Source organism: Chrysochloris asiatica, unplaced genomic scaffold (assembly GCF_000296735.1).
Source record: "Chrysochloris asiatica unplaced genomic scaffold, ChrAsi1.0 scaffold00108, whole genome shotgun sequence".
Taxonomy (NCBI): Eukaryota; Metazoa; Chordata; class Mammalia; order Afrosoricida; family Chrysochloridae; genus Chrysochloris; species Chrysochloris asiatica.
This window is the reverse complement of record NW_006408626.1, coordinates 4,777,117-4,800,341: the sequence shown is the minus strand read 5'-3', so window position 1 is coordinate 4,800,341 and position 23,225 is coordinate 4,777,117.

Below are 23,225 nucleotides of genomic sequence, written 5' to 3'. Positions count from 1 at the left end.
TGGTACATACACACAATGGAATATTATGCTACCTTGAAGAATAACAAGGAAGCTGCAAGCGACTGCATAACATGAATGAAGCTTGAGGACATTATGTTGAGTGAAAATAGTCAGTCACAAAGAGAAATACTGCATAGGACCACTATTGTAAAAGAACCCATACTAATTGGGGGGCGGGGGGGATTCTTTGCTAATAACCAGGATGTAGGGGTTGGGTGAGGGGAGGGAGGGGAAGGTGGAGCACAGCGTAGGGAATAGACCCAGGATAGTTTGGGTGCTAGGGAGGGGGGCAATACACAAGAAGGTGGAGGGTAATGGAAGAACAAAACGGAGGAGAAAACAATTAGGCAGGTTTGCATGGGCTAAACGGGACAGAGGTAAATAATGATGTATGCACAACCTTGGAATAACAAGGCTCTGGGATATAGGGATTGAGACATGGTTGGAATGGGCAAAAGGGGGAAATTATGTTAAGATGCTTGGCTGTCTTTTGAATCTTGGTGTCCCTGGCATACCATTATAAAATAGACGCTTGAGGGGGAGAGAAAGGAATAGCCAGAAATATCACCATAGAAAGCTTTTAAGTCCATCTTCTGCCTATAACTGATTGGAATACCTAAAATGTGGCCACAACGTGCCCAGTGAAGGAGGCTTCCTTTGGAGCCTCTGCATTACATGAGACCATAGGTAGAATCCTGACCCGTATCTAGAATCTTCTGAGGTGGGAAATTTCCACTGGAACAAACAAGCAGACCAGCCTGGAGTGGCTAGAGGAACAGAAGATACTTCTTGAAAGAAAGACCTACAGGAAAAATGCAAAACAATAACAGCAGTCCTACTGATTACTACAAGAACAAGCAAGTTATTCACCTGGGAGACATCAAGGCAAGTGGTCGGGTCCCCTCAGTGCAAACCCCCTTCCAAGACTAAGACTCAATGGGAATACATGCTCTTATTGGTGACCACATTCGTCACTGATAAGGGGAATTGAGGGGAAAACAGCAATGAAGCTGCAAGCTAAGCCCTACAACATTCAATAGACTCCTGTGAACCTGGTTGGAGACATGGTTGGCCAGCTGTGTGGCAAGACTTGGGGACTCTTGGGCCCAGAGTCAGTGACATAGCCACAGAGGCCTAGAGTGGAGAGTGAACCATCCAGATGATAAGAAGAGAGGGCATATGCATAAGAACACCCATACTTGCCGATAATACCCACTTGACCTGGCTTCAATGACTGGATGATCAGAGCTTAATTAGAAGAAAGAAGAGCACAAAAGAGTAATCTGATACAATTTGATGAATTTGTGGCTGCAGTAGCTCAAAACGGGGAAAAAATCTTTATATTGAGGATCATTCCCACCCCCTCCATACAGAGAGTAGACAGGGATGGGCAGCTTGGACATTGGCTATCCAAAATGGGGAGCTGCTAAGCAAGAAGTGACTGCCTTACAAGCTTTCAAGATAGAGCCTAGATCCAGAGGGCATGGAGGAAGGTAGAATCTCCACTGAGTAGTATCCAATCTGTCTGGGTGGGGCTGATGACAGGATATGCGGATAGATCTCTTGTGATGCAATAGTGAATCATTGTATTAGGACAGATTGTGAGGGTTGGAAATGTAAACATAGACATTTTGTAGCAAAAGGAGGGGAGTGATTGACTTTGCAGTCTAGGAGCAGCGGTCCCTGGGACCATCAAGGGAGAAGAGAAGAGAGCGGGACCCTGCCAAGAGAATCAGTGATGCCAGAGATGGATGCAGAGATGATGACGTGGAGAGATGGAGCAGCTGAGGATTTTAGACCTAGAGAAGGAGAGGGGCTGTGTGCTAAGGACCTTGGGGCAGGTTTGCAGGGTATACCCTTTGGTTGGAGGGGATTGCAACCATGGCAGTGAAACGATATATGATAGGATGAATGTAAAACTAATGTTCTTCTAAGTAAACTCACATAATTCACAATAAAACATTAAAAAAAAAAAGTACTGGAACTTTTTGAAGCCCCCAGGGATTTCAGAAGATTCCTAAGTTAGAGAGACATGGACAGCCTGGGTGTTAATGCCAGCTAATCTTTCAAAGGAGTCCTGGTGTGGCACTGTGGGTTAATGCACCAGATTGCAAAGCTGTTTAAATTGCAAGGTCAAGGTCGGTGGTTCAAGTTCACCAGCTGCTCCTCAGAAACCCTATACAGAGTCTCTATGGGTTGGAACCAACTTGATGGCACTTAACAAGAACAACAATCTTTCACATGGAGTTCTGGTGGCACAGGGATTCAGAGCTTGGCTGCTAACCAAAGGACTGGTGGTTCAAACTCAACAGCTGCTCCATTGTTATTATTATTAAGCTGTATAGGGTTTGTAAGGAATAGCTGGAAGGTTTAAACTGTCAGCTTTGTGATTGGAAGTCCAGTGCTTATCCTATAAAGTCACACCAGGACCCCATTATTAAACTGTTGTTAAATGCTGTTGAGTCGGTTCTGACTCATAGTCACCCTGTATAGGGTTTCTAAGGAGTGCCTGGGTTTGAACTGCCTACCTTGTAGTTCACAGTCTAGTGATGATTCCAAAATGCCACATCAGAATTATTAAACTAGCTGGATTTAATACATGGTTAGCATAACTAAGCGGAGAGTTACAGGCTTTTTTTTTTTAATTAAAAAAAAGAAAGAAAGCATATTTTCCCAGAATAACCCTTTTACCTCGTATTTAATGTTATTTACAAAGCATAGACAGTTTAGAAAATTCAGATGAAAAGAAGTAAATAAAAATCACTTGTTAGTCCATTACATAGGGTATACAAATATTTTGATAACTTGTTGGACTCTTTTCCATATGTGTGATTATATACTGAACAAAATAAGAAGAAAAGTAAACGGTATTATATGACATATACTTTCATCAGCTGCTTAAAAGAAATGTCTCTATAGTGTATTTTTAATAACTACAGTATTCCTTCACATGGATGTACCACAATTTATGAAACAATTCTCTTACATTTGCACAATTTATATTGCTTTCAATATTCTGCCTTTACAAAAACTGTTGCAATGACCATCCTGTGTGCATTATGATCAGTTTTTAAAGACAAAATCCTGGCAATGAAATGGCAAGCAAAAGGCTACATGCATTTTAAGGGTATTTGGATTACATTACAAAGTTGCCTTCTAAAATGATTGTAACAATATACATTCCCCCCAAATAATTTATGGCAGTTTTCATTTCTCTGAACATTTGTTATTAATAAGCATTGTGCTATATATACAGAAACAAACCAAACCAAACCAAAACAAAAAAATCTTTTGCCAATTTGAAGATCTAAATACAGTCAAATAATCACAATGATAAAATGCTGTTCCACTGAAATCACATGTGAAGATTTAGCGTTGCTGGTATCTGGATGTCAGTATCTTTAGAGCAGGGGCCCAGCTTAAAATCTGGCAACGAGAAAGAAGAATGTTTCAGTCTGAAGCTTGTAGAGCTAGAGTTGGGAGGTTTAGGGAGAGAAGGGGGAGATACAGGATATTCCTGAACCTGAACTGTCAAATCAATGAAGGTATAGTGAGAGGTGCCTGAGAACCCGAGGAAGAAGTGGTGCATTAGTACAGAGGAGAACCAGGGTCGGGGCTGAGGAAAAGGCAGGTCGTGGCAAATACTGAGCTGTCAAGAGCAAACTTGGATTGTGTGAAAGGGAATTCAAGTCTGGGAGAAAAGTTTTAGCTTTAGAAACCCAAACCTGAGCGGTAACTAAAAGTTGGATCAGGAAGCACAAACAGGTAGCATTCCAATATTGACGAGTCGAGAACTTTCCATTACAGTTTGTCAGTGGTTTAAAGAAAGGGTGGAGGACATCCATATAAAGCCCACAAAATCATTTGGTATGATCCCTGTCAAGGCAACCACAGTTCCCGCCATCACCTTAAGGGTGAGTTAATTAAATCTTTGACCAAATACAGCAGGCTAACTTTTAAGTTGATCATTTTATATGTCCCAAGAATAATGTTATAAATTTTGGCAGAAAAAAATATCCCCCACCCATGGTTTGGAGTCCTGGTGTGGTGCTGTGGGTTAATGTACTGGAATTCAAAATCGACTTGAACTGCAAGATTGGTGGTTCCAGCTCACCCACTGCTCATTGGAAATCCTATACAGGGTTGCTATGGTTCAGAACCTACTTGACAGCACTTAGTAACAACAACAACCCCTGTTTAGAGTTTCAGTTTTACCAAACACCTACTGTGTGGCCTTGAGCAAAGCGTTGAGACTGTGGGATCGATATTTCCTTTTCTATTAAAAGAGAGTGGGTGGGTAACAGTTTGGTTAAAATGATTTCTAAGATTCCTTCTATCCCAGAAATTCTCTGCTTCTGTCTTAAATGCAAACAAAGCTTGATTTCTTTGGGAGTGAGATGAGGGAAACCATTGTGCAGGCATGGATTTGCCTGTATTTTCACTGATGCATTGGGTTTATTATTTCTGACAACAAATCATCACCCATAAGCCCACCAAGACTTGAAATAACTACTCTGTGTTTTGAAATTCTGAATTCTGATGCAGTTTCAGTTTACTTGAATGAACAGCGGTGATATAATCAGCTGCAAATATTTTTTTTTCTACCCCAGACATCTGTCGTGTTGGATGCCTAATGGCAATCCATAAACAGGAAAGGCTGCTCTGTCAAGAAATCTCATTTCTCTCTAGGCCTTGTCACTAATGAGGGCTTTGGTTGGGTTGAAAGGAAGTGGAAAGCTGAAGAAAGTGTGGGACCAAACCCCCAACAAATTTAAAGCAATAACTGCTTAATTTGAAGTGGCATTTTCTGTGTTTTGCCTTTTTTTTTTCAGTACTGCAATTTGGGATGTTTGCCACTGGAAACTCAAAATGTCTGCAAAAGCAAATGCTCAATTTTCAAATATCTGGTCTGTATCATTTATTTTTAATACAAGATGTGGCATAGTATAATGTTCTATCGATTAAATTAAACTGCACGAGTGAGGGAGATAGAATTTCAATCAAATTCTCAGATGAAAAATGAGCTGTTTGTTGCACAGTTTTCCTGGTAATCGTCTCTCATCCTGAGATATTGGCTGCCTCTCACTTAAACAGCTGGAACCTCACAACTATCAAACTGTCTCTAAACATGGGGTGTCCGTGCTCAGGAGGAAGAAAGATTGGGCCTTTCAAGAGGAAGGAAAGGCATTCTTTGGTAGTTGGGAATTTTAAAGATGTGTTTTATCTTTCACTTGATTGACATTTTCTGCTTGGAGATTTCACATTCTTTTTTTGTAAAGTCATTTCGATGGGCTGCATAGTTAAAAAGTGTATTTAGAGTAAGCATTTCGCATTTCTCCCACCCACACCTAATGCCTATAAGACAAGAAAGCCTAGTTACCTTAATGATGTTGTCCATATCTTGTCATGATCCGTACAATCGAGAGCCTTTGCGTAGTCAATAAAGCCCAGGTAAACATCTCTCTGGTATTCTCTGCTTTCAGCCAAGATTCATCGGGCATTAGCAATGATATCCCACTTTCTAAGTCCTCTTCTAAATCTGAATGTTCTCTGTCAGTATATGCTTGCAGTTCCTCCCTTTATCATGATGTTAGTTATTGGTCCAGTTGTGAGAAGTTTCATTTTCTTTATATTGAAGTGCAATCCATACACTAGTCAATAGAAGCTGGAAGAATTTAGTAATTCCTTAATGACAAGTAAGGTGCTAGTCATTGTATTGTGCTGTTGCATCAGTTTTGACTCATATCAACCATGTATAGGGTTTCCAAGAAGTGGCTGGTGGGTTTGAACCTCCAACTTTGTGGTCAGCAGTCCAATGCTTATCCTAGAGTATCACATCAGGATTAGTTGTTGTTGGTAAGTGCTCTCGAATCAGTTCTGACTCACAGTGACCTTGATAGGTTTTCTGAGGTACGGCTGGTGAGTTTGAACTGCTGACGTTGAGGTTCAAACCAACCTTGTGCTTATCTTGTTGTTGCTAAGTGCTGTGGAGTTGGTTCTGACCCATAGAGACCCTGTATAGGGTTTCCAAGGAACTGCTGGTGAACTTGAACTGCTGACCTTGCAATTCAAAAGGCCTTGCAGTCTGGCTTATAAACCCACAGCGCCACACCAGGATGCCTGTGCTTATCCTGTTGTAGTTGTTGTTGTTATGTGCCGTGATGTTGGTTCCGACTCATAGCAATCCTGTGCAAGATTTCTGAGGCTGGAAATCTTTAGGGGAGCAGAATGCATCATCTTTCTCCCACAAAACAGCTGGTAGTTTCGAACTGCTGACTGTGAGATTTGCAGCCCGATTCGTAACCACTACACTACTAGAGCTCCTTGTGCTTATCCTTGTTGTTGTTGTTAAGTACCGTGGAGTCGGTTCCGACTCATAGTGACCCTGCACAGGGTTTCTGAGGCTGTAAATCTTTATGGGAGCAGAACGCCTCATCTTTCTCCCAAGGAACCGCTGGTAGTTTCGAACTGCTCACCTTGAAGTTAGCAGCACGTTTCGTAACCACTATGCTACCAGTGCTTATCCTAGAGGGGACTAAATTAAGTTTTGAGAAAATTTAGGTATGATATACAGTGCTTTCATCTTTTAGTAAATGCTTTCATTTCCAAAATCCTGATTGTGCTCCTCAGCTATCTCTGTTGCTCTGACCCGGGCTAACGTTGCCACCATTATGAAGGCAGTCAGCAAAGTCATCCTTGATTTTGGCTGTGGTGTCTATGTCTCTAGTTACGTAGATCTTGCCCATATCTTGGCACCTGGACAAGATCTGGCTCTGGTCTGGCACTCCAGTTGTGGGAAAGCTCCACCTATTATGGGGAGGTGTGGCCAGTTCAGCCTAATGTTTCAGCTGCCCTATTATCCTTCTGATGCAAGGATGACTCAGTGGGCTTGAATCTCCCCTTCAAGTGTGGGAGAGCATAGCTTCTTACATATCTTCTTTGGCAGGCAAGAGGGAAGAGGCACTTCTGAAAAGCTATTCCTGAACCTCTTCCTCTTTTGGCTGGAGGTGGGAGTGGATAGCATTCTTTAGCTTCTGACTGGGCTGCCAGCCCAAAACAGCCCCAAAATCTGTTCCTTTTTCTCTCTTCTACACCATATGGATACAGGACAAATATAAAGGATGTTCCCTGCCCTTGAGGAATTTATAATCTGGTTGGGGGGCAGCCAAATTGCTGCTGGGTAGCCTCAGATCGGCTGCAACATGACCTAGTGGGATGCTGCTTTTGCCACCCCAGCAGGCCCCAGCTGTCCCACCTTCTGGGGGTCCAGGCCTGGGCCAGGTTTGGGGACCACAGACCAGTAGGTTGCAGAGGGAGGCACTATCTTATTTCCTTTGTTTTATAATATCGTTTTCTGCCGCAGTCATAGGAATTTCTCAAACTAAAAGCTCCTGGTAAACAATCTTTTGTTCAAGATTCCAAGCTACACAATTAATAAATGGATCTAAAACATGCTTTCTCTTGCCAGAGAAAATACAGCACACATACACACGCACACATACACAGACAATCCCAGACTCTATAAACTTGATCCCTTTTGAGGTCACAGAATTTTCAGAACTGGAATGAACTTAAGAAATCACTAGGTTAGACCCTATCATTTTAACTTACAGACAGAGAAGCACAGGCATGTGTACTATTGATGGCAGACATTTATTAAATGGGTCATATTTTCTGACTCCTTAGCCAGTATAGTTTCCCATGTGCCTGTGAATGTGGACTGAGTTCATTCATTTCTGTGTATTTCCAATGAGAAGCAATGAATTCTAAGTACTATCCTCATTCTTACAGGCTCATTCTATGACTACCTAATGCCAGCATGAGCAGGTAGAAAATGAAAAGTTAATTTACCTCATAGTGTTTTTGTTTCTGTCGTGTCTGAGAATAGAGAAGATGGGTAACCAGCGAAGTGAAGAAGGTTCTGAATCTGGAGATTAGATGACTCATTAGAACAAATTAGGGACTAGAATGGGCTTAAAAGGAGGATTGAGGCGGATAACACAGTAGTGGAGGTAGAAGAGGGCAGACAGATGCCTAAGAGATCTGGCAGTGATGAATGGAGGCAGGAACTTATCATGAAGAGAAACAGGGACAGACCTTCATTCCTGAGAAGACTAGTCTAAAAGGAACCATGCCTAAAGCAGGGAGGGACCCAATCATGAGAGAAGAAGGCAAGTACCCAGATATTGAAGCAGGCTGCTAAGGCTAGGGGTTAGTTCACTTAGAGAAGTGAGGCCAAATTCCAGAACCGAGACACCGAGTCTTAGTGGGACCTACAGTGGACTGACTTTATGCTGATTCTAGAATCTGACAGCGGAGTCTTGACTTTCCTCCAGACCATTAGCAGGCTCTCCCATGAGGCTTACCACAACAGATGTGTCCAAGGAGCCAGGCTGGCCATTGTAGGAGGTAGATGGGAACAATGCCCAGAATTTGGAAGTAGATGAATTAAGAGCAACATTTCAGTTAAACATGGAAGGGATCAGAGGTATGCAAAGAAGAATATAAACACATAAAAGATGGGAGGTATGCAAAGGATAACAAGTCTAAGGTCAGCAAGACTTGACTTGCTTCTTAGTCCTCTACCTTTAAAAAAAGAGGCTGTTAGTTAGACTGGTTGGTCAAGATATAGGAAATAGAAATATCTAAAGGCAAAATCTAAATCTACAAGGTCACTATGAGTTGGAACCGACTGGACAGCACTTGACAACAGCCACCACCACCACAACAATAACAAAGGCAAATACTGGCCTTATTTGTCTAATCATTATCCTGGGAAATGTGAGCAAACACCTTCCAGTAGACTTGGATCATTTGGATCTAATTACAGGGTTAGGACTTTGGTGGGGGTTTTTGTTGTTACATGCTGTTGAGCCCTTTCCTACTCAAAGCAGCCCTATGTAGGTTTCCTGAGGAGCGGCTGGTGAGCTTGAACCACAGACCTTGTAGTTCAAACCAACTTTGCAGTCCAGCACATTAACACACAGTGCCACACTAGGAAGTTTAATGAGAAGCTATTAGATATTTGAACTGTAGGACTTCCTTACCCTTGTTGTTGTTGTTGTTAAGTACCATGGGGTCGGTTCCGACTCATAGTGACCCTGCACAGGGTTTCTGAGGTTGTAAATTTTTACGGGAGCAGAACGTCCCATCTTTCTCCTGCAGAACAGCTGGTAGTTTCGAACTGCCAACCTTGAGGTTAGCAGCCTGATTCATAACCACTACCTCTAATTCCCTGTTCTACAGGAAACTTTCTGAGTGGCGTTTGACTTCACATATACACAAGACACACAAATAAGAATGGTGCAAAAGCCAGTTATGCATTTGCTATAAATTCATAGGTTGTCTGTTTGTACATTGGTCCCTGTAAGCTTAGTTAATATGGGCTTGTCATTAAAAGATGAACCTGTCCTTGATATGTTGACAAAACGCAGCTTTTTTATTTTGTAAGTAAGACTGAAGGCCAGACGCTAAACTGCAAAAAACTCTCTATGGTAAATATGATCTTTGAAGGCATATAATGACACTAGATTATCTTAAGTGCTCCATTATGGCTGCTTCAACAGGTGGGGGTGGGCAAGTCATCTCTAAAAAGGGTATTATCTAAACAGGAAGACAACATGCATTTTAGGAGTTGGAGAGAGTGATTTTGGGAGAGGGGAAAAGGTGAGAATGCAAGAATTTCAGTAAGAGGGTTGAGTAGGAGGTGTGAAGGTGAAGACAGAAAGATTTAAAAGGTTCTTTGAGAAACTTGACTCTGAAGGAAAAAGAAAGTGAAATAGGGAGATGCTTAGAGAACCAATTATTTTCCTAAAGCTTTTGTCATGTCAGACACTCAGCAGAACTCCAAAAAATTTGCTTTCTCTTTCTCAGGGCTGAGGGTGTGTTTGTAACCCCTCTTTGATAAGTGCCATGTTGTGGTTTACTCAGTGATGAGTGGAAATAGCCATCTCTTTACAGGCTATTCACAAATTCTTGAATCATTGTTAGCATTAGGATATTCTATGCTGCCCCTGATTTGTCCTTTGCTTTCTTTTTCTAACACTTTTCTTCATCACTTAGAAATATATTGGCCTCTATTAGCTCTCATAGGTGGCTATATAATGGCTTTTGTGATTGTTGTTAAGTGTCCTCGAGTGGGTTCTGACTCATATTGACCCTGTTTAGGGTTCCCAAAAGGAGCTCTGGTAGAGCAGTGTTTACGAACCGGGCTCCTAATGTCACGGTCAGCAGTTCGAAACTACCAGCTGTTCTGCAGGAGAAAAATGAGGCTTTTTGCTTCCGTAAAGATTTACAGCCTCAGAAACCCTGTACAGGGTCTCAATGAGTCGAAACGGACTCCACGGCACTTAACAACAACAGGTTTCCCAGGGAGTGAATGGGGAGTTTGAACCCCTAACCTTGTGGTCCAAACCAACCTTGTGGTTCAAGGTGTCTTTGCAGTCCATTGCTTTATACACTACAGTCCTGCACCAAGACTTCATATGGTGGCTAAGTATGTTAAAAAAATTAAAAAAAGAATTTTTTTTTTTCTCCTTGAATCAGGAAAATTCTAATTGAAATGGTCTAGGAAGTTCATTGAAAAGTTTTCTCTTTTTCATGATTCTGAGGTTTGAGAAGTCTGTGTGAATGGTTGGTTACCATTGCATATGTTTTGCTAAAACAGTTGAGTCATTCAAAGATATGGAAAGGAACAATGCTGTTGTTACTGTTGTGTGCAGTTGAGTTTAGTCTGACTCATAGGACAAACCAGAACTGCCCTGAAAGTTTTCTTGGTTGTAATCTTTATGAGACTAGATTGCCACACATTTTCTCCTGCGAAGTTACTGGTGGATTCTAACCACTGACCTTTCGGTCAGCAGCCAAATGCTTGCTTACCCATTGCCTCATCAGGGTTTCTTGAAGAAACAATAGGTAAAGAAAATCCATATAGCGTCTGAAGACATATCTGAGTGTCTTAATATCCTCTCCACAGAGAATCCTGAATCTCTAGAGCAGAGCATGAAAATGTTTTTATGTGTCACAGCATACATTTAATTACTGACATTTGTATAGAGATTGTGATAAGAGTTGGGTGACAGGGCAAATGCCCTTGGAATTTTCCTTGTGATTTCCTTGTGATGGAGTTTACTGGTAAAGAACACTACACTATGTATGCATTTTAAGAACAACTATTGACAAAGATAAGGAGCTCTGGTAGCGTAGTGGTTACGAATTGGGCTGCGAACCATAAGGTCAGCAGTTCGAAACTACCAGCTGTTCCGCGGGAGAAAGATGAGGCTTTCTACTCCTGTAAGGATTTACACCCTCGGAAACCCTGTACAGGGTCGCTATGGGTCGGAACCGACTCGACGGCACTTAACAACAACAATTGACAAAGATACTCTCAAGGAAATTAATATTCCATCCCTATTGACTCATTTCATGGAAACAATCAATTCACAAACTGAGATGTGGGTTAACCCAGAGGACTGGTCCACCCAAAATTGCAGTCTATCTTTCCCCACTTATATCCCAACAAGTGATGGGAAAGAGGAAGTCATTCTCCCCTCTTACCCGTCCCCTTCTTTTTTGGGCATCAACTGACCTAAATCCATCAGGCATTCTGGATATCATGAATGTGCGAAACACTACAATGGTACCAAGGTAGAGAAAAGGGGTGGAGGGACTATGCAGAAGAGGAGAACCTGAAGACAATTTGTTATTCAACATTTTTTTCTACTTAAAGGCCACAGAATAAGTCAAGGAAGAAAGTTTCCTACTCTGGAAATCTTTATTAGAACCCTTATAATCAATAAAAAGTAAGAAAAAAAATCAGATCTTAAACTCCTTTTAATAGGGATAAATATTTTTAAAATGGATGATCTATTCACATCCATCTGTCATCCCTTTCTACAAAGAACATCCGTTAGAGATTATTTTTCCATATCATAGGCAATTCACTAGGTAAAATAGTAAATCTGGGTCAAGTCATATTATTATTAGAAATAGGAATAATGAGTACATATATGGCATTTAAGGAGCTCTGGTAGCGTAGTGGTTATGAATCGGGCTGCGAGCCGCAAGGTCAGCAGTTCGAAACTACCAGCTGCTCTGCAGGAGAAAGATGAGGCTTTCTGCTCCCATAAAGATTTACAGCCTTGGAAACCCTGTACAGGGTTGCTATGAGTCGGAACCAACTCCGCAGCACATAACCACCACCATATGGCATTTAGTTTAAGAAAATATGTTTCCTACTTATTGTTCTTGTTAAGTACCATGGAGTGGGTTCCAACTCATAGTGACCCTGTGCAGGGTTACCAAGGCAGTAAATCTTTATGGGAGCAGAAAGCCTCATCTTTCTCCTACGAAACAGCTAATAGTTTCAAACTGCTGACCTTGCGGTTCACAGTCCGATTTGTAACCACTATACTACCAGAGCTATTATTGTCCTACAAAACAAATTCATCAATTGGCTTTAGTTGTGGGTGGCTGTTAACCAACTGCCTTTCTTTTCTTCTGACTCAAGAGACAGATGTACTTGAAAAAGACGATTAGAAATAACTACCCTGAATTCAATGTAACCTTAACTAATTCTAGTTTGGGTTTTGGTAAAGGTTATTATATAATTAACTGATTCATAAAACGTTGCAAGTATCATATAAAAAAATAGAACCCTTTGGAAACAAATGACAGATGATATACAAATAGATAGCAATGTAAACACTAGTAGGGGAATTTGTTAAGTGGTTGCTAAAAACATTTAACAGTGCCTACAACAACAACAACAACTTCTGATGTGGTGCTGTGGGTTAATGTGCTGGACTGCAAAATCAGTTTGAACTAAAAGATTGGTGGTTACTAGTGGCTCCTAGGAGACTCTGTACAAGGTCACTATGGGTTGAAACTGACTCCATGGCACTTAGCAACAACAACAACACTCCTGGTGTGGACTTCTGGTGTGACACTGTAGAATCAGCACTGGACTGTGAACCACAGGTCAGCAGTTCAAACCTACCAGCTGCTCCTCAGAAACTCTATACAGGGTTATTAAGAGTTGGAACTGACTAGATGGCACTTAGAAACAACATCTTTTTGCCATCACCTCTGATTCCATCTCTGGTATTGCTGCTTCTCTGGTTAGGATCCCATGTTTTGCTCATGCTCTACCCTCTTGATGGTCCTAAGGTCCTCTGTTCCTGGAATGTAATATTAGCTACTTCCTCATTTTTGTTACATATCTTCTATCTTTGTGACGATCACAATTTGTCATTATAACAATTACTAACTTTTGAATCCAAAGAATCCTATTCCCATTTCCTTTTACCAGACCCATTTAGAAAACATGAAAACTTTTCACTGGGGATTCTACCTATCCTCTATTTGCTCTGAAACTAAACTCCCTCTTGAAAACTTGTATGACAGCCCCACCCCACCCCTCATTTTAGCTAGCCAATGTCTAAGTTGCCTGTTTCTATCAACCCTGTGTAGTGAGGGGATAGGTTTGATCCTTGATGAGAAGACTCCTTCCTTCTCGGTTGGTATTTTGAGCAACTACATTCATAAGCAAAGTTCAAGTTCATCAAATTGTAGCAATTTACACTTGCTTCCTGTATCAAACTTCTTTATCTTCATCTAGTCCAGTTTTGATAATCAAGCCATCAAAGCTAGGTCAAATGGGTACTATTTGCAAATCTGGACGTTCTTGCATGCTTCCCCTGACTTCAAATCAGCTGGACTCTTCACTCTCAGCTCTAGTCCCCAGTGGCTAGGTCAGTGTCCATGGGCGCAGAAATTCCCAAGCTTTTCCAAACTTCAGACCAACCAGCCCTTTCTCTTCTCTCTCTCATCTCAAGGTTGACAGCAGTCTATGGAACATGGACAAACTCAGCCCATGTCTTCATTATTGCCTTTCCCCCACTTCCAATCACAAGTAGACCAAAGTAGTCACCAGCAAGCTCACAAGCCTGCTCATGTGTTCCCTTTGAGTTTCAGTCTTGGAAGGGTTTTTTTTCTGAAGGGCCTTGATGGCTTGCTTTGATGGCTCCCAGGAGAACAGCTTGCTTGTTCTTATAATAGCCAAATAGCCTGCCTCCCTGCCCCCCTTGTTGGTCTTTCTTTCAAGAAGTAGATTTTGTTCCTTTAACCTCTCTGAGTTGGTCTGTGTGTTCTTTCAAGTGGGAATGTCCCATCTCAGAAGGTTCTGGATGGGGCTCAGGATTATACCAAAGGCCCCATACTCTACAAAGATTCAATAAGAAGCCTATTTCCCTGGGCAAATTCTAGAACCCCTTTAAGATATTCCAATCAGTTATAGGCTTAAGACAGGCTTACAAGTTTTCTGTAATCATATTTCCCGATATTCCTTTCTATCCCATTTAAAATGTCTATTTCATAATAGTAGGCAGGGGAAACCAATTTCCACAAGACATTCAGGTACCTTTACATTATTTCCCCTTTTTTATTTGTTCATACTGTGCCTCGATCCCTGTATCACATAGCCTTGTCATTCCAAGGTTTAGTATACATCAATATTTACCTCTGTCCCATTTAGCCCATGCAAATCTACTGAAGTGTTCCTCTATCTTCCTTGTTCTTTCACCCATCCCCCTTGTTGTGTATTGCCCTCCCCTTCCTTAACAACAACATTTTTAATCAGGTTTTTTACATGAATACACCAAAAGGGTAAATGATAATTATCTAAGACATTTGTCATGATAAATCTGAAAACACATGATACATTTTCTCATTTTTTATAGAATCTCAGCATTTTTCCTCCCAGCTGATTTTTTGTTTAACAAAGACTCATAATTTCCCCCACCCCCACTCCATCTCCTGGGAAGTACCATAATTAAGATATCAAGAATTAAACAGTCTGGCACAGCCATCAAATGACAGTAAGTCATTGATAGGATTGGGAGATCAAGCTAAAAACATAAAAAGCTTTGGTTTAGAAAATCTTCATGTTTCTATTTAATTGTCATTTTTGATTGTATAAAATGGAGTTTACTTTATGATAGGTTTATTTCTAGCCAATCCTGCTAATGTTCCAGGACTTTTCACATACTGTATCATTTGATATGTATTTCTATAAACCTTTTATATTTCTCAAACACTTCAGCAGTTTTATGCATTGAGTTCATTATTAAATGTCATTGTGTCACTTTATGTGATCCTATTTAAAGGAAACTAGCTGATAACAAAAGAGATGGAAAAGATTTATAATGTGACCCCAACTAAATTCAAAGGCAGTATAGGACTTTGAAAAGGAGAAATGATGAATTCTCAGGTACTCTTCATACAAGTGAAGGCAAAATAAAATAAAACCAAGTAAAGCAAAGCAAAGTAAAATAGAAAGAAAACCCAAGATAAAATCAAACCAAACACAAATTTTAATCACTTAGTAACCACCTGTTGTTGTTGTTGTTAAGTGCCATCGAGTTTGTTCTGATCCACAGTGACCGTGCATAGGGTTTCCGAGGCTTTAAATCTTCACAGGAGCAGAAAGCCTCATCTTTCTCCAGTGGAGTTACTGGCAGGCACAAATCATAGACCTTGTGGTCCGCAGTCCAGTGCTTATCATATGGAGCCACTTAATAATCACCTTATTGGGTTTTATGAATACAAAATTTGGAGTAAGATGTCATATGATAGTACAATGCTTCTTAAATCCACAGCTCCAATGTTCCTTTCTCTACCTCTTAGGCAGAGTGAAGGAGTCGACTCCCCTGTCGATCTGCTTCTGTAAAGATTTCAGCCTAGGAAACCCTAGGGGCATTTCTACTCTGTCATAGAGAGTAACTATGAGAAGCAATTAACTAGCCAGCATGCAGCAACAACAAATATAATAGCCAGATTACCAGTTTGCCCATATTTATGTCTTTTTAAAAATTCATAATTGCACACTTGATTATACAAGGCAGTCTTCAAAAACATTTCTAAATATCATAATTCCCCATTATAGGTGATGGTAATGGTGGTTATTTATATGCCACAGAGCCAGTTCAGATTCATGGGGACCCTGTATAAGATTTCTGAGGTTATAAATTTTTATTGGAGCAGAAAGGCTCATCATTCTTCTGCAAAGTGACTGATAGACTCAAACTGCTGACCTTGTGGTTAGCAGCTCAACTTGAAACCCACTATGATATCAGAATTATTAGAGAAAATAAAATTATTATGATGGAATGGGAGATCAGACTGTCCTGTATTAAACATGTCAAAACAACACAGAAGATGCTGCTGTAGTAACTTGATCTTCATGTCTCAAATGAAATTAATATATAAGCTTTTTTTAAAATTAGAAAATAAATAGACATTGCTTTCCTTCCAGTGCACGAAAAAAAGAAAGACAAAAAAAGGAGAAGGCAATTTCCTGTTTTGTTTATTTTTCCATTCTTTCTCATTTCTTTCCTTTTCTTTTTAACTGGCTTCCTCTCCACCCAAGTTAGCATTTGTCTGAATCCTACCCAGTTACTAATTCTCCCTTCCCTCCCACTCCTGTTAACCATCATAGAAAATTTATTATAAAATGAAGATGTTTTATTGACTTTTTACAGTAGTGGTCTCATACATTATCTGTTCCTTTGCAATCTACAAATTTTAGCCTCGCATGTCCTCCAGATTCCTCCAAATTATATGATGTTTTGCAAATTCATCATTATTTTTCAGTGTTGCAGAGCATTCCGTTGTGTGTCTGTATCAATGTTTTTTTTTTCAATTACTCTATTGATGGGCATCTAGGTTAGCTCCATCTTTTTGCTGTTGTGAGTAATACTGCAATGAACATGGGTGTGCATATGTCTATTCATGTTTCCAGTTTTGCCGGTACCATTTGTTGAAGAGATTCTTTCTCGTTTAATGTGTTCTGATTCTTTGTCAAAGATCAACAGAGCATAGGTGGATGAATGTACTTACGGGTTCTCAATTCTGTTCCATTGGCCTATGTGTCTTTCATTGTCTCAGTACTAGGCTGTTTTGATTACTGTGACTACATAGTATGTTTTGAGACTGTGAAGTGAAGAGCCTCCTATTTTGTTCTTTTTAGTAATGCTTTGATTATCCAGAGTCTCTTTCCTTTATGTATGAAGCTGGTGCTTAGTTTCTCCATCTGTTTAAAGGGTGTCACTGGAAACTGAATTGAGATTGCTATAGATTGCTTTAGTAATGCTGACATTTCACAATGTTGTGTCTTCCTATCCATGAACATGACACATTCTTCTATTTTTGTAGGTATCTTTTGGTTCTTGTAGTGGTGTTTTGCCGTTTTCTTTGTATAGGACTTTTGTTTCTCTGGTTAGAGTTATTCTTAGTATTTCATCTTTTCTGTAGCTATTGCAAAAGGTATTGTTTTCTTGATTTTCTTTTCAAAACTTGATTAGTGTAAAGGAATCCAACTGATATTTGTATATTGGACTTGTACCATGCCACTTTGCTAAATCTGTTAGTGAGTTCCAGTAATTTTCTTGCTGAGTGTTTGAGATTTTCTAAGTATAGGATAATGTCATCTGCAAATAGAGTTTTACTACTTCTTTGTCAATTTGGGTGCCTTTAATTTCCCTTTCTTGTTTTATAGCTCTGGCTAAAACTTCAAACACAATATTGAATAGGAATGGTGATAAAGGAGATCCTTTTCTGGTTCCTGTTCACAAGGGGCATGGCTTTAGTTTCTCTTCATTGAGAGTGATGTTGGCTATCTGTTTAATATTGTTGCTCAATGCTGTCAAGTCAGTTCTGACTCATAGTGACCCTGTATAGGGTTTCCAAGGAGTATCTTGTGAGTTTGAACTGCCTACTCTGTGTTTCAACCAACTTTTTGGTCCCTTAATTATGTTGAGGGGTTTTCCTTCTGTTCCTATTTTGTAGAGTGTTTTTATCAGAAAGGGATGTTGCATTTTGTCGAATGATCTTTCTGCATTGATATGGTCATGTGGGTTTTCCCCTTTGATTTTCTTGTTTAGTGATATCTTTACCTGGTTTTGGTTAGAAGGTTATGCTTACTTCTTAAAATGTATTTGGGAGTTTCCCATCCTTGTCTACATTTGGAAAATTGTGAGTAGAATTGGTATCAACTATTCTCTGAAAGTTTACTAGAATTCGCTAGTAAAGCCATTGGGACCCAGATTTTGTTTTGTTGGGAGTTTTTTAAAACCTGATGAATTTCTTCTTATGTTATAGGTCTATTCATGTTTTCCACTTCATTCTGTGTTAATTTAGGTAGGTCCTATTTTTCTAAAAATGTGTCCATTTCTTATAGAATTTCAAAACTGTATTCTGTTATTTTTTGTTTCCATTGGTCTGATATGATGTCATCCATATTGCTTCATATGTATGTTGTTTGCATCTTCTATTCTTTTGTTAGATTTGCAATAGTTTATCAATTTTATTAATCTTTTCCAAGAACCAACTTCTTGTCTTATTGATTCTATTGTTTTTCTGTTTTCTATTTCTTCCTCTTCCTTATGTTTTTGTCTCTGGATCTTTCTTTACTACTTTCTGCTCTTTCTTTTTCACCTTCCCTCTCCTTGGTTTTCTCTATTGTTGTATTTTGTTGTTGTTTTTCATTCTCTTCTTTTCTTTTCTGTGTCTCTATTTTACTGTCCCTCTTTTCTCTTCTTTGATAGTATATTGTTTTTGTCTTGTTGTTGCCTGGATTTATTTCCGTTTTTTTCTCTCCTTTATTTTCTTTTTCACTACTGTTTGCCTGTTTGCTTTGTTTTATTTTCATGTGTGTGTGTGCGTATTCTCTTCTTGCCTCACCCAAGAAAACATAGACTTCATGCTCACATAGCACCAACGTAACTGTACCTACTGCAGCTCCACCTACTGGGCAAGAGCCAATTGTTGTTGTTGTCACGTGCCATTGAGTCAGTACCAACTCATAGTGACCCTATGCATAGCAGAATGAAACACTGCCCAATCCTGGGCCAACCTCACTATTGTTGCCACGCTGGAGTCCACTGATGATGCCACTTTGTCAATCCAGCTTGTTGGGTGTCTTCCTCTTTTTCTCTGACCCTCCACCTTACCAAACATGATATCCTTCTCCAGACTGGGCCCTCCTGACAATATGTCCGAAGTATGAGAGACAAAGTTTGGCCATCCTGGCCTCCAAGGAGCACTCTGCCTGCATTTCTTCCAACACGGATCTGTTGGTTCTTTTGACAGTCCATGGAACTTTCAATATTCTTCTCCAACACCTAAACTCAAATGCGTCAATTTTTCTATGGTCTTCCTTATTTACTGTACAGCTTTCACATGCATATGAGGTTATTGAAAATATCATGGCTTAGGTCAGGTACACCTTAGTCCTCAAACTTACATCTTTGCTCTTCAACACAATCCCAGCTCCTATTTCAAATTATCATCAGCCAACACCACCAAACCCACCTTAAACTGAGCTTCATGAATAAGGAACAGAAAACTGGGCACACACTTCTGTTCCATAATTACATCCATAAGGCAGCAGTTGGTGAGAACCTGAAAATACACTAACATGCAATCATCAATTAAATGCATACACAATGACCACACAGTGTCTCCGAGACAAAAATTTCAGTTCACATTAAGAAACACGAGAGAACGGCTCAAAGAAATGGCCAAGATGCAGAGCCAGTAAGTATTTCTGAGGAAGAAAATGTAATAGAAACAATGGAGATAGAATTCAGAAGAGTAATATTTAGATAATTTCAATGGATTAAGAGAAAGATTGAAGAAAGCATGGATAACACTGAAAAAAATCTAGACAAAATCAGGAAAACACTACAAGAATAAACAAATGACATAAATGAAAATCCTAAAACCTGCAAAAACAAATTCAGAAGAGTAATTTTAAGATTTCAGAAACAAACAATACATTGAAAGGGCAAAGGAGTACATCGAATCAATGGAAGCTCTAATTAATGAGTTTGAAGATAAATCTTTCAATATTAATAAACTAGAAGAACAATCAGAGAAAAGAAGGGAAAATATCTGAAGATAACTTAAGATTTATATGTGATACCATGAAAAGGAATAGCTTACACATGATTGGAATTCCAGAACAGAACGAGAAAATTATTGAAGAGCTGTTGGAATAAATCTCTAACATCTTGAAAGATGAGATGTACATTAAAGAAGCTGAAAAGAACACAAAACAAGATAAACCTCAAAAGAAAATGAAATTTGTCAAAATCAAAGATAAGGAAAGACTCCGGAGAGCAGCTCAGGAGAAATGAAAAATTACCTATAAAAGAGAAACAATAAGAGTAAGCTCTGATTTCTGTGCATAAACCATGCAGTGAGGAAGATATGGAATGATGCATACAAAACTCTGAAAGAGAAAAAAATTGCCAACCAAAAAGCACATACCGAGCAAAACTGTTCCTCAGTACGTCGTTTGATTTCTTGACTGCTGCTTCCATGAGTGTTGATAGTTGATCCAAGAAGAATGAAGTCCTTGACAACTTCAATCTTTTCTCCATTGATAAGAATGTTGTTTATAGGTCCAGTGGTGAGGATTTTTGTTTTCTTGACATTGAGATGTAATCCACACCGAAGGCTGTGCTCTTTGATCTTCACCAGTAACCGTTTTGAGTCCACTTCAGTTTCATAATCTAAATATATTAAATTATCTTGTCCTAAGACATTTTCTGAAATTAATTGCTTTTAAGTGCCATCATGTCAGTTCTGACTCATAATGAATCTGCATAAGGTTTCTGAGGAGTGGTTGGTGGGTGTGAACCAATCATTTTGTGGTTAGCAGTCCAGTGCTTATCCTACAGCACCACACTAGAGCTCTAGAAATGGAATGATAGATAACATATGATGCCTTACTTTTGGCTGCCACAGTAGTATTTCAGTTGCTTGCTCTAGCATTTGTTGTGCACTTTGCTTTGGTTCCTCTAAATGTTATTCTAAAATTAATCTATTCTACACAATTTTAAACACCTATTATGAGTGCAAGATGAGGCGTTCTGCTCCCATAAAGATTAACAGCCTCGGAAACCCTGTACAGGGTCGCTATGAGTCGGAACCGATTCCACGGCACATAACAACAACAACAACATTATGAGTGCTGGAGTCCTGGTGTAGCACTGTGGGTTAATGCGTCTGATTGCAAAGTCATTTGAACTGCAAGGTTGGTGGTTCAAGCTCACCAACTTCTCCTTGGAAACCCTATACAAGGTCGCTATGGGTCAGAATCAACTTGAGAACACTAACAACAACAACAACAACAACAACTATGAGTACTATAAGGACTCCTGGTGGTACGGTGGGTATTAAATCTAAATATTGGTCTGTTAACTGAAAGCTTGGTGGTTCCAACCCTCCAGAAAGAGTGACAGTCGATTTCCGTAAAGGTTTTACAGCTTTGGAAACCCTGTGGGCAGGTCTACGTTGCCTTATAGAGTCTTTATGAGTCAGTATCTACTCAATGACACTGGATTACTAGAAGTACTGCAGAGAGTGGTGAGTATGACTCAGAGTTTATTTCTTACAGTTCTTCTCAGGTCCTTGTGATTCAGTCTAACAGATTCATTCTATGGCCTTCTTGTCTGAAATTCCTTAGAACTCTGCTTAAATATATACTTTTGGTGTGGTGCTGTAGGATAAGCACAGGACTGATAACCATAAACTAGCTGTTAGTTTGGCAGTTCAACCCACCAGCCACTTCTTGGAAATGCTACACAGGGTTGCTATGAGTTAGAACTGACTTTGACAGCACTTAACAGCTGCTTAAATACAACCTCCTCATTGAAGCCTGCTGTGATCCTTCCATCAAGAAATATTCTTTGCCTCTTCTAAGTTCCTTCCGCTAGATGCCAAAGTTTTCCAATCTTGGGTGATGGACTATATTTTGTCTTACATTATAGTCATTTATGAATATATAGGACGTGAGTCAAATATCATCCACACTCTGGTTCTAGAATTGATTTTAATAAACTTTTAGAAAAGACAAATACTCATTTCCTCACATAATCTCCTTGCTTTCAAATATACTTTGTCCATCTGTCAACAAGCTTTCATATTGTCCTACTAAAAAATATTTTAAGCTGAGCTGTAAATCACAAATGTACTGCTGTCTTCACTTCTTCATCAGAAATGAATCTTCTTCCTCAAAGTACTGCTTTCATAGGGCCAAACATGTGAAAGTCAGATGAAGCAAGATTAGCACTATAGGAAGGATGCTTTAACACCTCAAAAGGAAATTATTACGGAGTATCAAGAGTGTGGGCAGAGGTGTGTAGTTGTGCATTGTCATGCAAGATCACAATGCCCTTGGATTGCAGTCATCTGTGTTTAATCTGAAGTTTAGGCTTCAGCTTTTCAGTGTGCATCTCACTGTAGTGAGCACTGTTGATTGTTGAATACTTTTTTTCTGATAGTGTTCCTATACTGGCTCTTGGGATCCCAGAAGACTGTAAGCATCACTTTTCCAGCTGATGGTAACTTTTGAACTTTTCTTAGTCAGAATTGAGAATGTTTCCATTCCAAATGTTTTGCTATCAGGCTCGTAGTGATGAAACCATGTCTCATCACCACCAGCAATTAAAAAAAAAACTTTTATCTTCATTTAAGTATCGGTCCAATTTTTTTTTTTTTTTTGTGTGTGTAGCTGTTCAAATGCTTCTGTTTACGCTCTTCTGTGATTTGTTTTGGTAGCCATCTCAAACAAACTTCAAAACTCGAGTCTGTTGTGCATTATTTCATGGACAGAGGGCCGTGGCTGATTTGCAAATAATTTTCTACATAAGCAATTGTCACTTGTCTATTTGACAGAATCATTTCATGTGCATGCTGAATGTTGTCATCAGCTGTGGACATAGACAGGGGTTTTCATGTAAGCAGAGTGTGGATAATTTTTGACTCACCCTTGGATTACCTTCCCCACACCTATCTAACCTTAGAGTCATCTGTGAATCTCATCCCTATCTTTAAAGATCTAAGGTAGAGGACAATCCTTTCAATTATGGAAAAGTCAGAACATTTGACATCCTGGACTCTTATTCATACTTGGTCAGATCCGTAGGTCATCTTTTGATAGGATTACACGTTTCCTAGTGCCCTCAGTCTCATCTTTCTCTGTTTTCTTACCTTCAGGATTTCTCAGTTTTTTAAGTTACCTATAACTTAACTTAAAAGAGTTATTTTAAGTTAAGTTATAGGGCTCCTTATAGTTATTTGAACTGTATGCTTTATATTGTTCACTTTTAAACCGCATTTAAAAAAAATCATGCTTTACTATATGATGCTGATTGGTATTC